The following is a 20058-nucleotide window of genomic DNA, read 5'->3' on the forward strand; positions in this document are numbered from 1 at the left end:
AAAATTGCCGGTAACAATGGTAAAATGAAATAAAAGAACAAAATGTAGCGCTTATTCTCTCACACCTAGAATAAATATTAAAACATTAAATCAAAAAAAGTGCTTAAAGGAAAAAGCCCTTAAATTGTGACTAAATCTTCCGTAGATCACATGACTGGATAAGGGTGATGAATTGCCCCAAAGAGGGAGAGAAGAGATCCTCCACCAACACCATACACAGCCTATGACCACAGGTCATGTGGTCTTACACAGTATATACAGATGGTCAATGGAAAGATAGGATCATATATCTCTTCATCCTAGAAGCACCTCCACAGTTAACAGCACAGAAGTTGTACTCCAAAATAATGGCCACAAGATAGAGATGGAAATGTAAGACCATAAGGTTTCTCTTTCAAAAGGCAATTCCACAGTTTGTAACAAATGTTATACTTCAATAAACCACCTCAGGATGTTGAAATGCATGAAAAAGAGAAACAAATGCTCCTCATGGCATATTATTATGTTTAATAGAATTCAATGTATTCATTGTTTAATAGAAGTAATGCACTTACAGACAAACTGTAGAAAAAGCATGTGAATTTGTTATTGTTTCCAACCAACAAAATGGCTGTGGTACGTGGCATGATGACAAAAGAGGAGTAGCTCCACCCTACGTATTTTTTCATAGATGGCATTGTCAGGGGCGTGGTCTACGGCATCCATCACACCATATATAGCAGCAGAGAGGAAATGATCATTTCTCAGTTTCTCAGTTGCGTTCCACGAACCAGAACTACAATAATCCAAAATCGTAACATTATATAACCATTGATAAAATACCTTTCTTTTATTATGTATATGAATAAAATGAGAATATGCACCATAAAATCAATAGCATCACCATCAATAGCAACACCATAAATAGCATCACAGCATAACATCTATAACTATGAAATTCTTTACAGGTATAAGTCCAAAGTTTCATTCACTTCAACACCCTTGATGTCTATACATTTCACTGGCCAACGGCACCCCCTTTAATCATGCTGAGTTTTGGTGCAGTCTGGGTATGGGAGGGGGTTCCCTTCCCTTGCTCCATCTTCATGGTGAGTGCTCATTTGAAGAACCTTTTCTTTGATTTTTCTCATGTGAATAGGAATAAGATTTCTTGTTTCCCACCTCCTGATTTACAGGTCTCAAGGGGATTTTTATACCATCTGCCTAATTAGTGGTCATATCAGCATATCTCTGTGATATATCTACTTAGCCAGTTTTCTGAATCTGTAGTGTTGCCGTTTTGGGTCTTTGAGGAGTTATATTTTGGAGGTAGGCTATTTTTATGTTATTTTCTGGAACATCTAGTTCACATGTGTCAAACACAAGGAAAATCTAATCAGGCTTTCTGCTTAACATAGAGCTGCAGTTGTTAATAGAGCTTGTTCAGTGTGTTCAAGTGCTGCTAGTTCTGCCCCTGACCTCCTCTGTATGCAAGTAGCCTAGGAAGGTTCTGGATGTATAGGTGGAACTCATGCAGGACAAAGCATGAATATTAATGTCACTCCAGCCAATCCCAGGAAATGCAGCCCTGAGGAATGCTGGGAGAGGGTATTTATTATTTGCGCATACTGAGTCCTGGGTCTTTCATGGAGAGGATTGCAATATCCTGGGGGAAGGCACGCTGCCTCCTCTGGCCCCTTCTGCCATGCAGATTCAGGTGGGCAACCTGAGGACCTGAAGAAAGAGAGACAGTGACTCTGGTTTTTCAGTAAGCTGACTGACAGGAGCTGTCTGGCAAAGATCCATCTGATATCCCTGGAGGGCATTGCTTGGAAAATTGGAAGCAGGCTACCATTCTGTCCTTGGGCCTTGTGATTACAGACAATGAGGGATTTTGGGGAATCTATGTGCTTTGCTACCCCTCTGGTGCTTGATAGTCAGCATGGGTCTGAAACAAGGGGACACCAATTCCAGGACATCAGGACACAAAGGGAGCAATGTCCATTTAACTCCTTCCAAACATTGGGACTAGTTAACCTCCCTAACGGTATTCCCGAGTGTAGCTCGGGGTAAAATGTCTGTACCAAAGCGGTAACCCCGAGCTACACTCGGGCTTACCATGCATAGGGAGTCCCTGCAGCACTTACCTTGTCCTTCGCTCCCGCGATGTGTCCCCTGCAGCGTCCCTGGCCATCTCCTCTGGCCGATGCCAGCATCCGGCTCCTGTGTTCCGGTCCCTGTGACGTCGGGACGTACGGGCGCCGCCGGCGGCGGGAAATTTTAAAATTTAAAAAAAATTTCATTTTTTTCAAAACGATTTTACATAGTAAAACATTGCTGTTTCAACCCATTTCACATACATTTTGTCCCTAGTGCTTTGTCCTGTGCCCTGTCTGCATTTTGAATGTTCTTTCTGCCTGGAAACTTAGAAAAGTCCATGGCGTCCAAAAAGTGTCCCTTTAGGTCAAAAGCGGTTTAGACCAGCTAGAAAACAGCAACAGTAAATCAGAACCACTTGCAGAATTGAGTGATAATGATTCGTGGAGAAATTCGTCATCAGACACTGAAAACAATTTTGCGACTTTGCTCAGCGATGTGCGAACTTGGCGCTATATTTCAAATTTCAGTGTTTTTGGTTTGATTATATTATTGAATTAAATGTAATATTATTATATTATTATTTTTTATGATTATTTATTAAATTATAATTTATGATTTTGTGTTTCAAATTTTATCATACCCGGGAAGTTTAATAGACTCTTGTTCGGACAGATTTCAGTGAGTTATTCCTAAAAATTACAATAAAAAAACTACATATTTCCATGCAAAAAAATGGTACCGCTTTCAGCACCAAAAATCTGAAATAATCATACTGCTAGGGAGGTTAAGGAAGTTCTGTCCTCAAGTGTAACTGAGAACAGAACTTCTGGAGTATCCTACTATATTCTCCATCCCTATTCAAGTTCTCCATCCCTATCCAAGTTCTCTAATAAAAAAAAAACAAAAACAACAAGCCCTAGACTCATTATTGGACACAAAGAGCGAAAGTGTGTAAACCTGGCTGTGAAACTACCTTGTGTCTGAACATTACTACACTGGATACTTTAGGGGTAAACCCTACATGTGTATGTCATTTCTGTTTTGGGATGGTACCTCTGAAGAATTATAACAATTTGGATTCCACTACTTTCTTACTAATAATACATTTTAGATGTCAGAATAGACTACAAAGGTGAAATGCTGTGTGACTTGAGTTTGACACATCTCTTGTATATTAATCCTAATTGAAATAGGTATTGTTTGTATTATTTTCTTGTCTTAGATACACAGATGGTACCAGCAAGGCAGTTTTCTGTGACTTTATTGTATCCTGTACCATGTCAGTGCTTGTATTACTGATATAGGTTCATTTTATACACACCTACATACAGGTCCACCCTCTGGTAATGTGATGCTTGTTACAGTAGGTCTATTGTTGGGAGGCAAGCTGTTTTTTTTTGCTTGTGAATCCCAACAGCATTGTTTTTTGTTTGTATAAAAAATACTCTGTAATTATGAACCCATACTGTGTTAATAAAATATTAAATAAAAGGAAACACCAATCTTTTAGGCTTGTAGGTAAAAGTGCATACATGTAATTCATCTGAATGTCAAAATAAAGTATATTTAGAAAGGATTTATGTAAGAAAGAGTTAAATTCATGCACACTTAGAAATAAATTCATTAGCCTTTTTTTTTCCACCGTTTTAGGCTTTAAGATGTTCATTGTACAATTTCAGATATTCTTCTTTGTGTGTGCCATTATTATTTGAATTCATCTGGAAAGAAAGCCTCCTCTTCCCCAGGTTTAGATTATTCAGCCTTATGAAGCTATTTCACAGCTCAGTAAGTTGAAATCCTCTCTGAAATAGTCGAATGAGTAAAACGTTTTGAAGTCTTTTCTAGCTTGTACTCAACTGAACCTACCATAATTTCTGCTGGGTCCATTGTGGGAATCAGGATGGAGTTATACTTTTATTTTAAATGTCAAATGAAAAGCTTCCACTTTGCAATATTTTATATTGATGATGGTATAGGCACAGCAGGCAATCAGAGTAGTTAGAGCTTGAAAGGCAAGGGAACCTCCATTTGAATAGGAATAAGATATTCTGAATAAAGTTGTCTGCTTTCACATACAAGGTATGAAGTGCAGTCAAACGGGATGAGCCTCCCTAATTTTTAGAGAAGAACTATGTTTACTAAAATGTGATGTGAGCTACTGTGAACCCATTGTATGTTACCTTCAAACATCCATTCATGTGAATATGTATCTCTAATTCTTCAGATTCTCTGAACATGCCTGAATGCTTAACGTAGAAGGAAACTAAAAACCTAACAAAGCTTCAAGTGATATTAAAGATAAGATTAAAACAAACAAACAAACAAACATGTCATAATTACCTGCTCTGTGCAATGGTTAGCTCCAGGGGCGGACTGACCATTTGGAAACTGGGGCACTGCCCGAGGGCCCGGGGTCAGTAGGGGGCCCCATGAGATGCCCCTGGTACCTTTTTCATAGGCTTTTTTGAGTTTGGGCAAGGACACAGGGGCCCCATGATCCCCTATTGCCCGGGGGCCCCATGAGTTGTCAGTCCGCCCCTGGTTAGCACAGAGCAGCCCTGATTCTTCTCTTCTTGGGTCCCCTGCCGGAACTCCTGGCTCTTCTCTCCTGCTGAATGCCCCCCAGAGCAAGCCGCTTGCTTTGAGGGCACTCATGTGTTCTCACTCCCGAGCCCTCTCTGTGCATCCATAAGACACACAGAAAGAGGGTTAGCCTACCCCCCCCGCTCCCTCCTCACTGTGATTGACAGCTTCCATGCACAGCACTGGATTGCGATTGGTCTTAGGTAAGTAATTGGGGGGCTACAGGGGGAGTTGCATACTGAAGGTTTTTTACCTTCATTTATAGAATTCAGGAAGGTAAAAATCCTTCAGCCTTTGGAATGACTTTAAATGTACAAACACCCGCATTCTAAGCTTATTTTATCTACCTTGTAAAAGGAAAGATGCCTACACTTATCTATTCTGAAGTCGCTCTAGCCTGGTCACATGATCTCTCCAGCGTTGAGGAAAGATCCTCAGCTGACAACAGCTGCAGAGTCTGCATGATGAGGTCACCCATAGGCGTAATATGAAGCATCTGTTGTTGGCTGTCTTTCCTCTACACTGAAGCCAGCGCTGGAACCCAATCATATGACTGGACTGGAGCGAGTTCAGCATAGGTACATATAAGCATCTTTCCTTTTACAGAATGGATAGAATAGGCTTAGAATGGGGGTAGGAGCAGATTTAAGATTAGCTAGGTTTTGACTTGCCTTTCACTTTAAAGAGCATGTAAAAGGAATGAAGTGCCATTTGGACAGCAGCCCACAAAACTTCAATTTGAACTGTCTATAACAGCTTTTCCCAGCCTCATAACCTCAGAGGAATCCTCAAAAAACAAGTATTATGGTACCCTTCCAAATACCAAGCCATTGGTGGACAGTGGGGAAATGTCCCTTACATTGGTGGCTAGCGGGAAGAGAGACTACCGCTATGGAGGTGATCAGAATGCCACCTTTACAGACAGCTAAAACGATCATTGGTGTTATGAAACTGGCTCTGCCAAGTGGCATTGAACCCTGGCCTGTGGAGGCACCATCACATGAAAGTTTCATCAGACACAACTCCAGGATCCCTAGGGTTCCACTGAACCCTGGTTAAGAATGGCTGGTCTAAGTGAAAAAAACATTAGGATGCCTTTTTACACATTCCCAATCCCAACATATCAAACCATTGCTGGAGGTGTCACAAACAACCAGGAACACTTGATCACATATTTTCGACGTGGTCCTAAGATACAGCCATTTTTGTAACAAGTCGAATCTCTCATGTACACTCTGCTCAAATCAAAATTCCATCAGACCCATCCATGTATGTGCTTAGTCTTCCTCCACGGATATTAACTAAGGATGCCAAAAGGTTATTCCTTCATGTACTTGCTGCAGCCAGATGCCTAGTTGCTTCACATTGGGGATGTACACAGGGACCGACAACACCCAATAAATTCCTTCTCATTTGAGAAGTGAAAATCATGGAAGCCCTTACATTGAGAATGAGTAATACCCTCACAGGTTTTGAACAGGTCTGGGTCTGCCTTAATGCCTCTTTAAAGATTATATACTGAGATATTCTCTCGCAATCAATTCTGCATAGCTGTCAGGCTCTCTTCCACTCTTCTACAAACCCCCTTCCCGTTCAACCCTTCTCCTTACCTTCTTATTAACATACTGTGAAATGTTTGCCTGTGCTTTAGTAATTGATTATTTTCACCTAACGCGAACACCCCCAGGGCTGACTTTATTTTTTTTTTTAATCCAAACAACTTTTATTGTCAAGATAATAGAGAAAATGGAACAGTACTTACAGAATCCACAATTACATTACTGCAACAGCAGGATTACACATAAATAGAACAATGTGGACATGCAGATCCCATGATAAACAGAATAACAGAAATGGTAATCAAACAAAACAAAGACTACAAGGATCCAAAACTTTCTTGACAATATCTTGCTTTTTCCTTTTTTTTGTCTTATTCCTTCCTAACCAGATGAAAACAGAAATGGGGGAAAGGAGCAAAGCCCAAAACATATCTTCAAGCAATAAAAAAAAAACCACATCAGCAACAACCTCTGGTTCACCCGAGATGTGTCATCAAAAAGAATGGGAGATGCACACAAACTCTCCAAGGGGGAGGAGTGGAGACACACACCTGATATAAAATATCACACCTGCAGGAGTTGGTCCACTTCTGGGAAGGTTGTCCACAAGGTTAAAGAGTATGTCTATGGGAATGTTTGACCATTCTTCCAGAAGCGAATTTGTGAGGTCAGGCACTGACGTCGGACGAAAAGGCCTGGCTTGCAGTCTCTGCTCTAATTCATCCAAAAGGTGTTCTATCGGGTTGAGGTCAGGACTCTGTGCAGGCCAGTCAAGTTCCTCCACCCCAAACTCACTCATCCATGTCTTTATGGACCTTGCTTTGTGCACTGGTGTGCAGTCATGTTGGAACAGGAAAGGGCCATCCCCAAAATCTTCCCACAAAGTTGGAAGCATGAAATTTACCAAAATGCCTTGGAATGCTGACACCTTAAGAGTTGTCTTCACTGCAAACAGGGGCCAAGTCCAACCCCTGAAAAGAAACCCCACTCCATAATCCCCACGCCACCAAACCTTACACTTGGCACAATGCAGTCAGGCAATTACCATTCTCTCGGCAACTGCCAAACCAAGACATGTCCATTAGATTGCCAGACAGATGGTCACTCCAGAGAACACGTCTCCACCGCTCTAGAGTCTTGTGGTGGTGTGCCTTACAACACTGCATCCAATGCTTTGCATTGCACTTGGTGATGTAAGGCTTGGATGCAGCTGCTCGGCCATGGAAACCCATTCCATGAAGCTCTGTTGTGCTAATCTGAAGGCCACATGAAGTTTGGAGGTCTTTAGCTATTGTCTCTGCAGACAGTTGGCAGATTCTGCGCACTGTGCACTTCAGCATGCACTGACCCCGCTCTGTCATTTTATGTGGCCTACCACTTGGTGGCTGAGTTGCTGTTGTTACCAGTTGCTTCCAATTTGCTATAATACTACTAACAGTTGAGCGTGGAATATTTAGTAGCAAGGAAATGCCACGGATGGACTTATTGCACAGGTGGCAGCCTATCACGGTACCACGCTTGAGGTCACTGAGCTCCTGAGAGTGACCCATTCTTTCACAAATGTTTGTAGAAGCAGTCTGCATGCCTAGGGGCTTGATTCTATACACCTGTGGCCATGAAGGCAATTGAAACACCTGAATCTAATGATTTGGAGGGTTGTCCTAATATTTTTGGCAATATATATATATATATATATATATATATATACACAGTATATATACAGTATATAATGCATTCCTAAAGTGTTCAGAACCCCTCTCTCTCACACTTTTTTCAATTTTGTTATGTTGCAGGCTGATACTACAGTCGTTTAAATTCATTTTTTTTCTCATTAAGAAGAGTTCCAGTGAAAATATAAAAAAATAAGTCAGCAGCTACAAAAACTGTAGCTGCTGACTTTTAGAAAACAACCGCTCACCTGTCCCTCGATCTTGCGGTGTCCTTCCCCCTGCAGCCCATTTCACCGGCTGTTCTGTGTTCCCGGTGCCAGCATCTTCAGTGTGAGCACTTTAGGGTGACAACTTGCTGCTTCCAATCCGGGTGCCCACTACGCATGTGCGAGTAGTGCTGCACTTTCTGAATGTTCCCGTAGTCTTCTGGGATCTGTCCCGCTTCCCCCCCTCGCTCCCCAAAGGTGCCAAATGTCTGTGACTTTATTAAAAGGAAAAAGCCTGAAATATCATATGTATTTAAGTGTTCAGACCCTTTACTCTGTACTTTGTTGCAGCACCTTTGGCAGCAATTGCAGTCTCAGGTCTTTTTGAGTATGACGCAACAAGCTTTGCACACCTGGATTGGGGGATTTTCTGCCATTCTTCCTTGCAAATCCTCTCAAGCTCAGTCAGGTTGAATGGGGGCCATCGGTGGACAGCCATTTCAAGTCTCTCCAGAAATGTTCAATAGGTTTCAAGTTAGGGCTCTGGCTGGGCCACTCTAGGACATTCACAGAGTTGTCCCTAGTCAATTTCTGTATTGTCTTGGCTGTGTTAGGATCATTGTCATGTTGGAAGGTGAACTTTCAGCCCAGTCTGAGGTCCTGAGCACTGTGAAACAGGTTTTGATTGAGGGAATCTCTTTACATTGCTAAATTCAGCATTTCCTCAACCCTGACAAGTCTCCCAGTCCCTGCTACTGAAAAACACCCTCACAAAATGATACTGTTGGGAAGCTATTGGGCAGGTGATGAACGGTGCCTGGTTTCCTCAGTTTAGAATTGAGGCTACACATTTCAGTCTTGGTTTCATCAAACCAGAGAATCTTGTTCCACACAGTCTGAGTCTTTTAGGTGCTTCTTTGTAAACTCCAAACAGGCTTTTTATGTGTTTTGCACAGAGGAAAGGCTTCCAACTAGCCACTCTGCCATTAAGTTCAGATCAGTGTAGGGCTGCAGTGATGGTCATTCTTCTGGAACTTTGTCCCATCTCGACACAAGATCTCTGGAGCTCAGTCAGAGTGACAATCGGGTTCTTGGTCACCTCTCTTATCAAAGCTCTTCTCCCCTGATTGCTCAGTTTGGCTGGGTGACCAACTCCTGGAAGAGTCCTGGTTGTGCCAAACTTCTTCCATTTGAGAATTATGGAGGTCACTGTGCTCTTGGGAACCTTTAATGTAGCAGAAGTTTTTGTAGCCTTACCCAGATCCATGCCTTGCAATAATCCTGTCTCTGAACTCTGCAGGCAGTTCCTTTGACCTCATGGCTTTTGCTCAGGCACAATGCATTGTCAACTGTTAAACCTTTTAGAGAGAGGTGTGTGTCTTTCAAAATCATATCCAATCAATTTAATTGACCACAGGTGGACTCCAATAAAGGTGTAGAAACATCTCAGCAACGATCAAACAAAATGGGAGGCACCTGGACTAAATTTCAAGAGTTGTTATAAAGGGTCTGAATACTTATGCCAATGTGATATTTCCATTTTTTCTTTTTTATACGTTTGCAAACTTTCTGAAATTCTGTTTTCACTTCAGCATTATAGGGTACTGAGTGTAGATTAATGAGAAAAAAATGAATTTAAATAACTGTAGTAGAGATGAGCGAATCGAACCAGGCGAAGTGGAATTCGATTCGAATTTCAGGAAAAATTTGATTCGCGTCGAATCCGAATATTAGCCTACTTCGGGTGCGCGAATCGGATTTTTCCCGATCAGCCGGCAAAAGTGTCCCTGCAGAGAGCTCCGCTATTTCTGACAGTTCTCTGACAGTTCCTTCACATGTACAGCGGTTGAAACATTGTATCTATTTGTTTCCATTTAGGATACAGATGTTTTTATTCGGAAACAGATACAATGTTTCAACCGCTGTAAATGTGAAAGTCAGAGAACTGTCAGAAATAGAGGAACTCTGCAGATACACTTTTGCCGGTTTGGAATTATTCTTATTTTCATCCTACTTCTTCTTCTTCTTCTTCATCCTCATCCTCAGAAGAAGAAGAAGAGGATGAGGATGAAGAAGAAGAAGAAGAAGAAGAAGAAGAAGTAGGATGAAAATAAGAAGAATTCCAAGCCGGCAAAAAGTGTATCTGCAGAGCTCCTCTAAGTGTATCTGCAGAATAGAGGAGCTCTGCAGATACACTTTTTGCCGGCTTGGAATTCTTCTTATTTTCATCCTACTTCTTCTTCTTCTTCTTCTTCCTCTTCATCCTCATCCTCTTCTTCTTCTTCTTCTGAGGATGAGGATGAAGAAGAAGAAGAAGTAGGATGAAAATAAGAAGAATTCCAAGCCGGCAAAAAGTGTATCTGCAGAGCTCCTCTATTCTGCAGATACACTTAGAGGAGCTCTGCAGATACACTTTTTGCCGGCTTGGAATTCTTCTTATTTTCATCCTACTTCTTCTTCTTCCTCTTCATCCTCATCCTCTTCTTCTTCTGAGGAGGATGAGGATGAAGAAGAAGAAGAAGAAGAAGTAGGATGAAAATAAGAAGAATTCCAAGCCGGCAAAAAGTGTATCTGCAGAGCTCCTCTAAGTGTATCTGCAGAATAGAGGAGCTCTGCAGATACACTTTTTGCCGGCTTGGAATTCTTCTTATTTTCATCCTACTTCTTCTTCTTCTTCTTCTTCCTCTTCATCCTCATCCTCATCCTCTTCTTCTTCTTCTGAGGATGAGGATGAAGAAGAAGAAGAAGAAGTAGGATGAAAATAAGAAGAATTCCAAGCCGGCAAAAAGTGTATCTGCAGAGCTCCTCTATTCTGCAGATACACTTAGAGGAGCTCTGCAGATACACTTTTTGCCGGCTTGGAATTCTTCTTATTTTCATCCTAATTCTTCTTCTTCTTCTTCTTCTTCATCCTCATCCTCATCCTCAGAAGAAGAAGAAGAGGATGAGGATGAGGATGAAGAAGAAGAAGAAGAAGTAGGATGAAAATAAGAAGAATTCCAAGCCGGCAAAAAGTGTATCTGCAGAGCTCCGCTAAGTGTATCTGCAGAGCTCCGCTATTTCTGACAGTTCTGTGACATTCCCTCCATACAGCGGTTGAAACATTGTATCTATTTGTTTCCATTTATGGAAACAAATAGATACAATGTTTCAACCGCTGTATGGAGGGAATGTCACAGAACTGTCAGAAATAGCCTATTTCTGACAGTTCTGTGACATTCACTCCATACAGCGGTTTCAACCGCTGTATGGAGGGAATGTCACAGAACTGTCAGAAATAGGCTATTTCTGACAGTTCTGTGACATTCCCTCCATACAGCGGTTGAAACTCCTTCTTCTCATCCTTCTCCTTCTCCTTCTTCTCATCCTTCTCCATCTTCTCATCCTTCTCCTTCTCCTTCTTCTCATCCTTCTCCTTCTCCTTCTTCTCATCCTTCTCCTTCTTCTCATCCTTCTTCTCATCCTTCTCCTTCTTCTCATCCTTCTTCTTCTCATCCTTCTCCTTCTTCTCATCCTTCTTCTCATCCTTCTCCTTCTTCTCATCCTTCTTCTCATCCTTCTTCTCATCCTTCTCCTTCTTCTCATCCTTCTCCTTCTTCTCATCCTTCTCCTTCTCCTTCTTCTCATCATCCTTCTCCTTCTTCTCATCCTTCTCCTTCTTCTCATCCTTCTCCTTCTCCTTCTTCTCATCCTTCTCCTTCTCCTTCTTTTCATCCTTCTCCTTCTCCTTCTTCTCATCCTTCTCCTTCTCCTTCTTCTCATCCTTCTCCTTCTCCTTCTTCTCATCCTTCTCCTTCTTCTCATCCTTCTCCTTCTCCATCTTCTCATCCTTCTCCTTCTCCTTCTTCTCATCCTTCTCCTTCTCCTTCTCCTTCTTCTCATCCTTCTCCTTCTTCTCATCCTTCTCCTTCTCCTTCTTCTCATCCTTCTCCTTCTCCTTCTTCTCATCCTTCTCCTTCTCCTTCTTCTCATCCTTCTCCTTCTCCTTCTCCTTATCCTTCCTCATCTCCAAGGGCATTTAAATTAAAGGTACAGTGTTCTGCACTAATTTAAAGGCTCTCTGAAGCCTAGAAACCCTTTTAATAAGTTAAATTCGTAGCGAATTAATTCGCATCGAATCGAATTTCTTCCTCAAATTCGGCGAATCAGCCGAATCGAATTTTTGAATAATTCGCTCATCTCTAAACTGTAGTATCAGACTGCAGCATTACAAAATTCAAGTGAAGCAGGTCTAAATACTTTATGAAAGCACTGTATATATATTTATAAATTACTGATTTCTTCTCATTTCCTATTTGATGGGATTCAAACAAAAGAGGAAGTGTGGTTAAATCTCTCCAATGGGGACACAACGTTTAAAACCTGACAGATGTTCTAACCCTTCCCGGCTTTAGCTAAAACTTAAAATAAAAATACAAAGTTGGGCAACTAATTCTTTTAGTCCCCACAAAAAATATCCACCCAATCTAATGTCTTTACCGGGGGCATAGCTACAGTCATAGCAGTCCTTGAAGTTGGTAGGAGGCCCAGGGGTGGCAAAAAGAGCCTGGTAACTGTTTAAAAAAATGTTCTTATTTGTTATATTAATCAGTTTTCCCCTGGAAGTGAAAGTTTGCTTTGATCACTGAGGTTGAGAAGAGCAGGCTTCTTTTCTGTGCACTGATTAAGCAACCAATACTTGCTTAGGTCTGCCTGGCCACAAAGAAGAATATCCACTCTTTTGGGACACTACACAGGCTTAACATAACAGGAGAATCCAGAGGGGAAGATCAGTCTCTGCACCTATTAACTTTGACTTGAACCATTTAAATGGCCTGGGGGTAACTTGTAGGTGCTCTTTTACAATGGCCACCAACCTTAAGGGGTATCTTTGGGTTTGGGTTACTAGTCTCCACTTTAGAACAGCCAACAGGTTGCAAATAAAGGTGCAATATATGATGTACATCTGCCATTTATTTATAGACCAACTGCCATTAAGGTATGCAGCCCTGTTATTCCTAATAACATGTCTGGTTCCTACACAGTCATAAAGCACATACAGAAGGACACAATTAAAGTAAAGTTTTGAATAGTGAAAGCACCCGAAACCCACATAAACATGGGAGGAGCATAAAAAATTCAGGCAGTTATCTTATTTTATGGGAATAAAACCAGGAGACTCAGAACTGCACATCAGGATGGCTCATACTTAAAGTGATATTAAAGCTTACATTTTTAAAAAAATAACAAATATGTCATACTGATCTGCTCTGTGTAATGGTTTTTCACAGAACAACTCCAATCCTCCTTTTCTTGGGTCCCTTGACGATTCTCCTGGCTTCACCCCCTTGACCATTGCCCCCAATAGCAAGCCACTTGCTTTGGGGGTACTGGTGCATGCTCGCCTCTACGCCTCTATGCATTCATAAGACACATAGAAACACAGTTCGGCCCCGCCCCACTCTGTCTCCTTATTGGCTCACTGGCTGTGATTGACAGCAGTAGGAGCCAATGGCTCCTGCTTCTGTATCCAGCCAATGAGGAGAGAGAAACCCTGCAGAGATGAGTCTCCTGTGCACATTTCTGGATCGGAAGAGGGCTCAGGTGAGTATTAGGGGTCTGTGGGGGGAGTGGCACACAGAAGAATTTTTATCTTCATGCATGAAATGCATGAAGATAAAAAACCTTCAGCTTTTACAACCACTTTAGGTTGACCAAACACTGTGCAAGTTTCAGGCCAGTTCTTAATTAACTGTCCAATATTTACTTTTTGGGTGGCCTTGTCAGCCCCCTCCCATTCGACATCCTTTGATTGAAAAATCAAAGTAGCTGGTTGGGAAATTGTCAGATGAACAGCAGCTGCTTCCAATCAAATGCAGTTTTGTTTGGGCATTCAGACAACCTCTGGCTGTAGCTGCAATAGCCTGGCAGGGATGATTCGTCCATCTGCACTGTTAGCATGGCTGGAGGAATCTATTAGATTGTTTTTGTTTAGCCTGCAGGCCAAAAAAAAAATCAGTGTATGGCCAGCTTTAGCTATTATACTACTGCAGATGAATAAATGCTTATCAGATAAAATACTCAAACCTGCTCGCAAACCAAAATCAAACTTCAAGATGTTTTTTCTGAATTGCTGCTGAATTTGGTCCTGTTCCCCCCCTTAGAGCACACACAGCCAGGCGCACAGCATTCTCAGCACTCTTTCACTGGCTCCAATGTACAGTCTAGGGGTTTCGTTTTACTTTTTTATTGGGAACAATGAACTTGGATGGCTGTAGGAAACATGGGATACCCTGAAGAACTGAAAAACTGAACAACTTGAGGACTCCTCAATTTCTAGCTGCACTGTACAATCTGCTGACTGCACTGCACAACGTTACTTGTGGCACTTCACACACGGTTTGCTGTACTGCATAAGATTGAATGTCCCATTGGATCTCTAAGCTGCTGGTGACTTGTACTCCTTCCTGAGTAAGAAGCTACACACCATCACTTTCCCACAGTGCTGGGGTCTTCTACTCACACAGCCATAGCATCATCAGTTGCCTCCTGCCAATATCCACCAGGCCCTTCCTAGTGAGGGAGATGTAGACTTCCTCCTGGCTCTCTCAAGTGAGTATCCTCCAGACCCAACTTGATCCCTGAACATAGATCTGCGAATAGCCCCCCCCCCAGCTAAACCTAGCTGGGACTTCAGTGTCTTCCTCTAGACTTCCTCTAGTATCCTGCACCAGGGGGCAGAGCACCTGTACAGGGGTCTCCTCTTGCAGGACTGGATCCAGTAACACTGCACAATGCTGCCGAGGCCTCGGACTATTTATGATCTCTCTCTCCCCTTCTGGGCACACCTTTCCAAGGATTGGCTGGAGTTCCATATATATTCTGCCTGTTCTTCCACCTACTATTCTTCTAGAATCCTCTAAAATACAGGAGGATGTAACAGAGCAGCCCTAAATAATCAACTCGTGCTCCACTGATTACAGGGGGGCCAAACAGAATTTTCCTAGCAGCCTACTCTAAACTAGGAGGGTGCTACACGTAATAACTTCCAAAAGAATGGGCTGAGTGTTGGCCTATTTCTGGCAAATATAGGGAATCCACCCAGAGTTTTCAGGTTATGCCAACTGTACCACTTTAACCATCCAATCGATAAATTAAGTTGTGAAAAACATCTGCAATGTCTAAGATGGTGATTATACATAGATACCTTAGAGAAACATCTATTCATTATTCTTTGCCCCTAACGTTTTATAGAGTGTACAGTATTTCACCAATTTAGCTTTTTCACTGCTAATATGGATCTTAAAATGGCCATTCACATTGGAGTCTGCTGTTTAAAATTTCAAACTTTAGGGTGGGCTTCTCCTTGTCCACTATTCTCATCCATTATTCTGTGTCGGGTGATCTGAGGGTTGCTATGAAGACAAGCAAACATTTGCACTACAGAAGGAATATATAAACTAGACAAGTACATGCATCTAGGCTCTTGGTTGGAATGAGACCTAGGACCTTGCTCCTACAAAGAGACAATTCTGTCCACTGCAATATAATGCTCAGGCTGCTGTGCTCATTTGTAAAGCATCATTTTATAAATCTAATTGTAGGGCATTTCAATGAATGGCATAAATACCTATATGTACCTATAGGTACCTAAATGAATAGTACACTTACTGGATGGACTTCTATATTTTTTCATCCTTACAAACTATGTCTTATAGAAATTATTCATATAGGAGACCTGTGTTATAGGATAACTCAACTTTTGTTAAAAAATGTATATAATTTATAACTAACAAAAAAAAAATATATGTGTCATTTAATTTTAGTAAAAAGATATTCCATGTTAATCCAAGTATTATTTTCTCAGACTGCTAAAATGTAAAATGACAACTGTTCTTAATCAGAATGCTCCCAGACATGTCACATTCTTGGCTTAAAGAGAATTTTTAATTTTTCTTTTTAAACAAAAGTCAAATTTATTTCTTAATGACTGAGCTGTATAGAAGAGTAAAGTAGTGAACGTTCAAAATTATAGACACTTTCTAATAAAGTTGTAACTACTCAGGCACCATAAATAATTTTGCTTAGTTTCAGAAGTGATTTTTCTTAACTTTTTAGCCTTTATAAGGCTAAAAAGTTTTGTCATGTGACCAGGGGCGGACTGACAACACATGGGGCCCGCGGGCAATAGGGGATCATGGGGCCCCTGTGTCCTTGCCCACACTCAAACCACACCCAAAAAAGCCTATGAAAGGTACAAGGGGCATCTCATGGGGCCCCCTACTGACCCTGGGCCCTCGGGCAGTGCCCGAGTTCCTGATTGGTCCCCTGCATGTGACCATGTATCTCTTCTTCCTGACAATGATGGGGGTTACAGGACACTGTGAAGTCACATATGGGTTGATTTATTAAAGGCAAATAGACTGTGCACTTTGCAAAGTGCAGATGGACTCTGCAAATGCAGTTGCTCCAGAGTTTAGTAAATGCTATAAAGCTTCACTTTGCAAAGAGTATCCAATCATGTGCAAGGAAAATAAAAAAAGCAGTATTTTTGCTTCAATATGATTGGATGATGGAAGTCTGCAGAATTTCTGCTCATTTACTAAGCTCTGGTGCAACTGCTCTTGCAGAGTGCAACTGCATTTTGCACAGTGCACAGTCTATTTGCCTTTAGTAAATCAACCTCTTTGTTTGCCTGTATTCCATAGTCTGTTCAGACTGAGGCAGGATGCAGGCTGTGCTTAAGCAGGGGGTATGATCAAGAGGCAGGCTGTGGTTTGGAGGGGGTATGTGCCAAGGCTGTGATTGGTTTGGGGGCATGGTGGCTGAACAAACTACCCAATAATGGCATGCTATGTGTAAGTCAAAGAATGAAAAGTGACCACACAAGTACAGATCACCTTCTGTGCTTTGTGTGGTCACTTTAGAACAGGGAAGAAAGGTGATTGGCAGGATAAATCAAGTACATGAAAATGATAGAGACTATCCTTTGGGGGTAGCACTTCACACAAAATACACATATTTGAACACACACATAGAAAAAAATATATTTAGTGTAACATACACTTTGAATGTTTTGTACATTTTTCAAAACATGTTTTCGACAACTTCACATTTTTTTACAATTTTGATTTCATTGCCGCAAAACAGAATAAAATGTATAAAGTGGTTCTAAAGGCTCAAAGTTTTTTACCTTCATGCATTCTATGCATTCAAGTGAAACACCTTCTGTGTGTAGCAGCCCGACCAGCCCCCCAACACTTACCTGATCCCCTGTCGATGTCCATGAGAGCCTCGGTTCTCCGGGGAGGGGACTCTCACTCCTGATTGGCCATTGGCTACCACTGCTGTCAATCACAGCCAGTTAGCCAATCAGGAGAAAAAACAAACAGGGAGCACCGGCCTAGTTCATTACCTTAAAAATGTTTAATATGAAATAAAAATAGGTATTGTACTCACAAACAACAGTAAAATCAAAGGCACATCATGAAAGAACAGCTTGGTCAAAAACCGCGCTACATGACTGTCCGCAATGGGGAGTGTAGACATCCAATAGGCTAACGCGTTTCTAGGACTTGCCTCTTCCTCAGAGCCAATCAGGAGAGAGAGGGGGAAGGGCAGAGCTGGGGCTGTGTGTGTAAATGGACATGCAGAGCCGTGGCTCGTGAGCGCGCCTGGTCAGGTGCCCCCATAGCAAGCTGTTTGCTGGAGGGAGGAACCAGAGGCACCAGCAAAACCACTGCACAGAGCAGGTATGACATGTTTGTTATTTTAACCTCCCTGGCGGTATTCCCGAGTGTAGCTCGGGGTAAAGTTTCAGCACCACATGCGGTAACCCTGAGCTACACTCGGGAATACCCTGCAGCGTTGCTCCGGGATCTCTTCTTCACTTACCTTGTCCTGAGCTCCCGCGATGTCCCTCCTGCCGTGTCCCCGGCAATGTCCTCCGGCCGATGCTGGCATCTGTCTTCTGGGTTCCATTCCCTGCGACGTCAGGATGTATGGGAGACGGAACTGGCGGGAAATTTAAAAATGTGAAAAAGTGACATTCACTAAATACACTAAAATCACATAGTATAACATTCCTGTATCAAACCATTTCACATACATTTTGTCCCGAGTGCTTTGTCCTGTGCCCTGCCTGCATTTTTACTGTTCTTTCTGCCTGGAAACTGAGAAACGTCCATGGCGTCCAAAAAGCGTCCCTTTAGGTCAAAACCGGTTTTAGACCGGCTAGAGAACAGCGATAGTAAATCAGAACCACTTGCAGAATTGAGTGATAATGATTCGTGGGGGAAATTCTTCATCAGACACTGAAAACGATTCTGCGACTTTGCTCAGTGATGTGCGAACTTGGCGCTCTATTTCAAATTTCAGTGTTTTTGGTTTGATTATATTATTGAATTAAATTTATTATTATATTATTATTTTTTATGATTATTTATTAAATTATAATTTATGATTTCGTGTTTCAAATTTTATCATACCCAGGATGTTTACTAGACTCTTGTTCGGACAGATTTCAGTGAGTTATTCCTAAAAATTACAGGCCTACAATAAAAAAAATACATATTTCCATGCAAAGAAATTTACCGCTTTGAGCACAGAAATACGGACATAATCAGACCGCTAGGGAGGTTAAAATAAAAAAAAAAACAAGACTTCAGTATGACTTTAACTACATGCCGCCCAGCCACTGTAGATATACGGCGGCATGGCGGCACTAGCAGGTAAAACCACGTTTTAAAACGTGTGTTTTGTAAACAAATAGGGGGCGCGCGCGAGGCGCGCCGCCGCCCTATCTGTCCCACGGATCACCGCCGCAGATGTCAGTCACTGGGTCACAGCCGCTCCTTAGCGGCTATGTCCCGGCGATCGGCGGCAAACAGTGACAGACAGCACAGGTGCAGTAGCTGTGCTGTCTGTCACTTCCCTGTCAGCTCGAGGATGAGCTGATCGAGAAAGAACAGTTTCTCTCTCAATCAGTCTTGTCCCTCCCAGTACACACCCCACCCCCTAGTAAAACACTCCCCTCACTCCTATAACCCTTCCCAGCTAAATAAAGTTAACCCCTTCCTCCCCATTGCCATTAGTACAGTGGCAGTTTTTATTTTTTTGCACTGATCACTGTATTAGTGTTTTTGGGGATGTCAGTGACCCCAAGTCAGTACCCCCCAATGTCAGAATGTCCGCCGCAATCCTGCAGTCCCGCCATAGGTCGCTGATCACCGCCATAAGTCACTGCTCGCCGCCATAATTCGCTGATCGCCGCCATTATTAGTATAAAAAAAACCCTAAAAATCCCAGTATCTTTCCTGACATTTGTAAACGCTATAACTTTCACGTAAACCAATTAATTTACACGTATTGGTTTTTTTTTTAGCAAAGACATGTCGCAGAATGCATTTTGGCAGAAATTTATGACTAAATTTGATTTTTGCATTTTTTTTTACTGGACATGTTTTATAGCAAAAAGTCCAAAATATTGTTTTTTTATCCTCAAAATTGTCAGCCTTTTTTTTTTATAGTGCAAAAAATAAAGACTGCACAGGCGATCAAATACCACCGAAAGAAAGCTCAATTTGTGGGGACAAAAAGGATGTAAATTTCATTTATGTACCATATTGCATGACCGCGCAATTGTCCGTTAAACTAGCGCAGCGCTGTATAGCAGAAAAATGGCGTAATTTGCAGTATCTATACCATAGTTTGTAGACGCTATAACTTCCACACAAAGCAATCAATATACACTTATTGGGATTTTTTTTACCAAAAACATGTAGCAGAATACATTTTGGCCTACATTTATAACCAACTTTGAGTTTACTATATATTTTTTATAGCTGAAAGTAAAAAATATTGTTTTTCTTCAAAATTTTTGGCTTTTTTTGTTTATAGTGTGAAAAATAAAAAGCGCACAAGTGATCAAATTACACCGAAAGAAAGCTCTATTTGTGTGAAAAAAAGGACGTAAATTTAGTT

At 41.7% G+C, this 20058-nt stretch overlaps 1 long non-coding RNA gene across 1 annotated transcript; it reads right to left on the reverse strand.

Annotated features, from left to right (window-relative positions):
* Positions 1-481: 481 nt before the first annotated feature.
* On the reverse strand, positions 482-18092 carry LOC149446048 (uncharacterized). The gene is made up of 2 exons (XR_016306271.1): positions 17971-18092; positions 482-775 (listed from the first exon to the last, which is right to left on the reverse strand). It is a non-coding gene; the product is annotated as an uncharacterized LOC149446048 (long non-coding RNA).
* Between the last annotated feature and the right edge of the window lie 1966 nt (positions 18093-20058).

The sequence above is a fragment of the Staurois parvus genome, unplaced genomic scaffold (genome assembly GCF_062004578.1).
Source record: "Staurois parvus isolate SC_StPar_1 unplaced genomic scaffold, SC_StPar_1.0 ptg000698l, whole genome shotgun sequence".
In the NCBI taxonomy this organism is placed as follows: Eukaryota; Metazoa; Chordata; class Amphibia; order Anura; family Ranidae; genus Staurois; species Staurois parvus.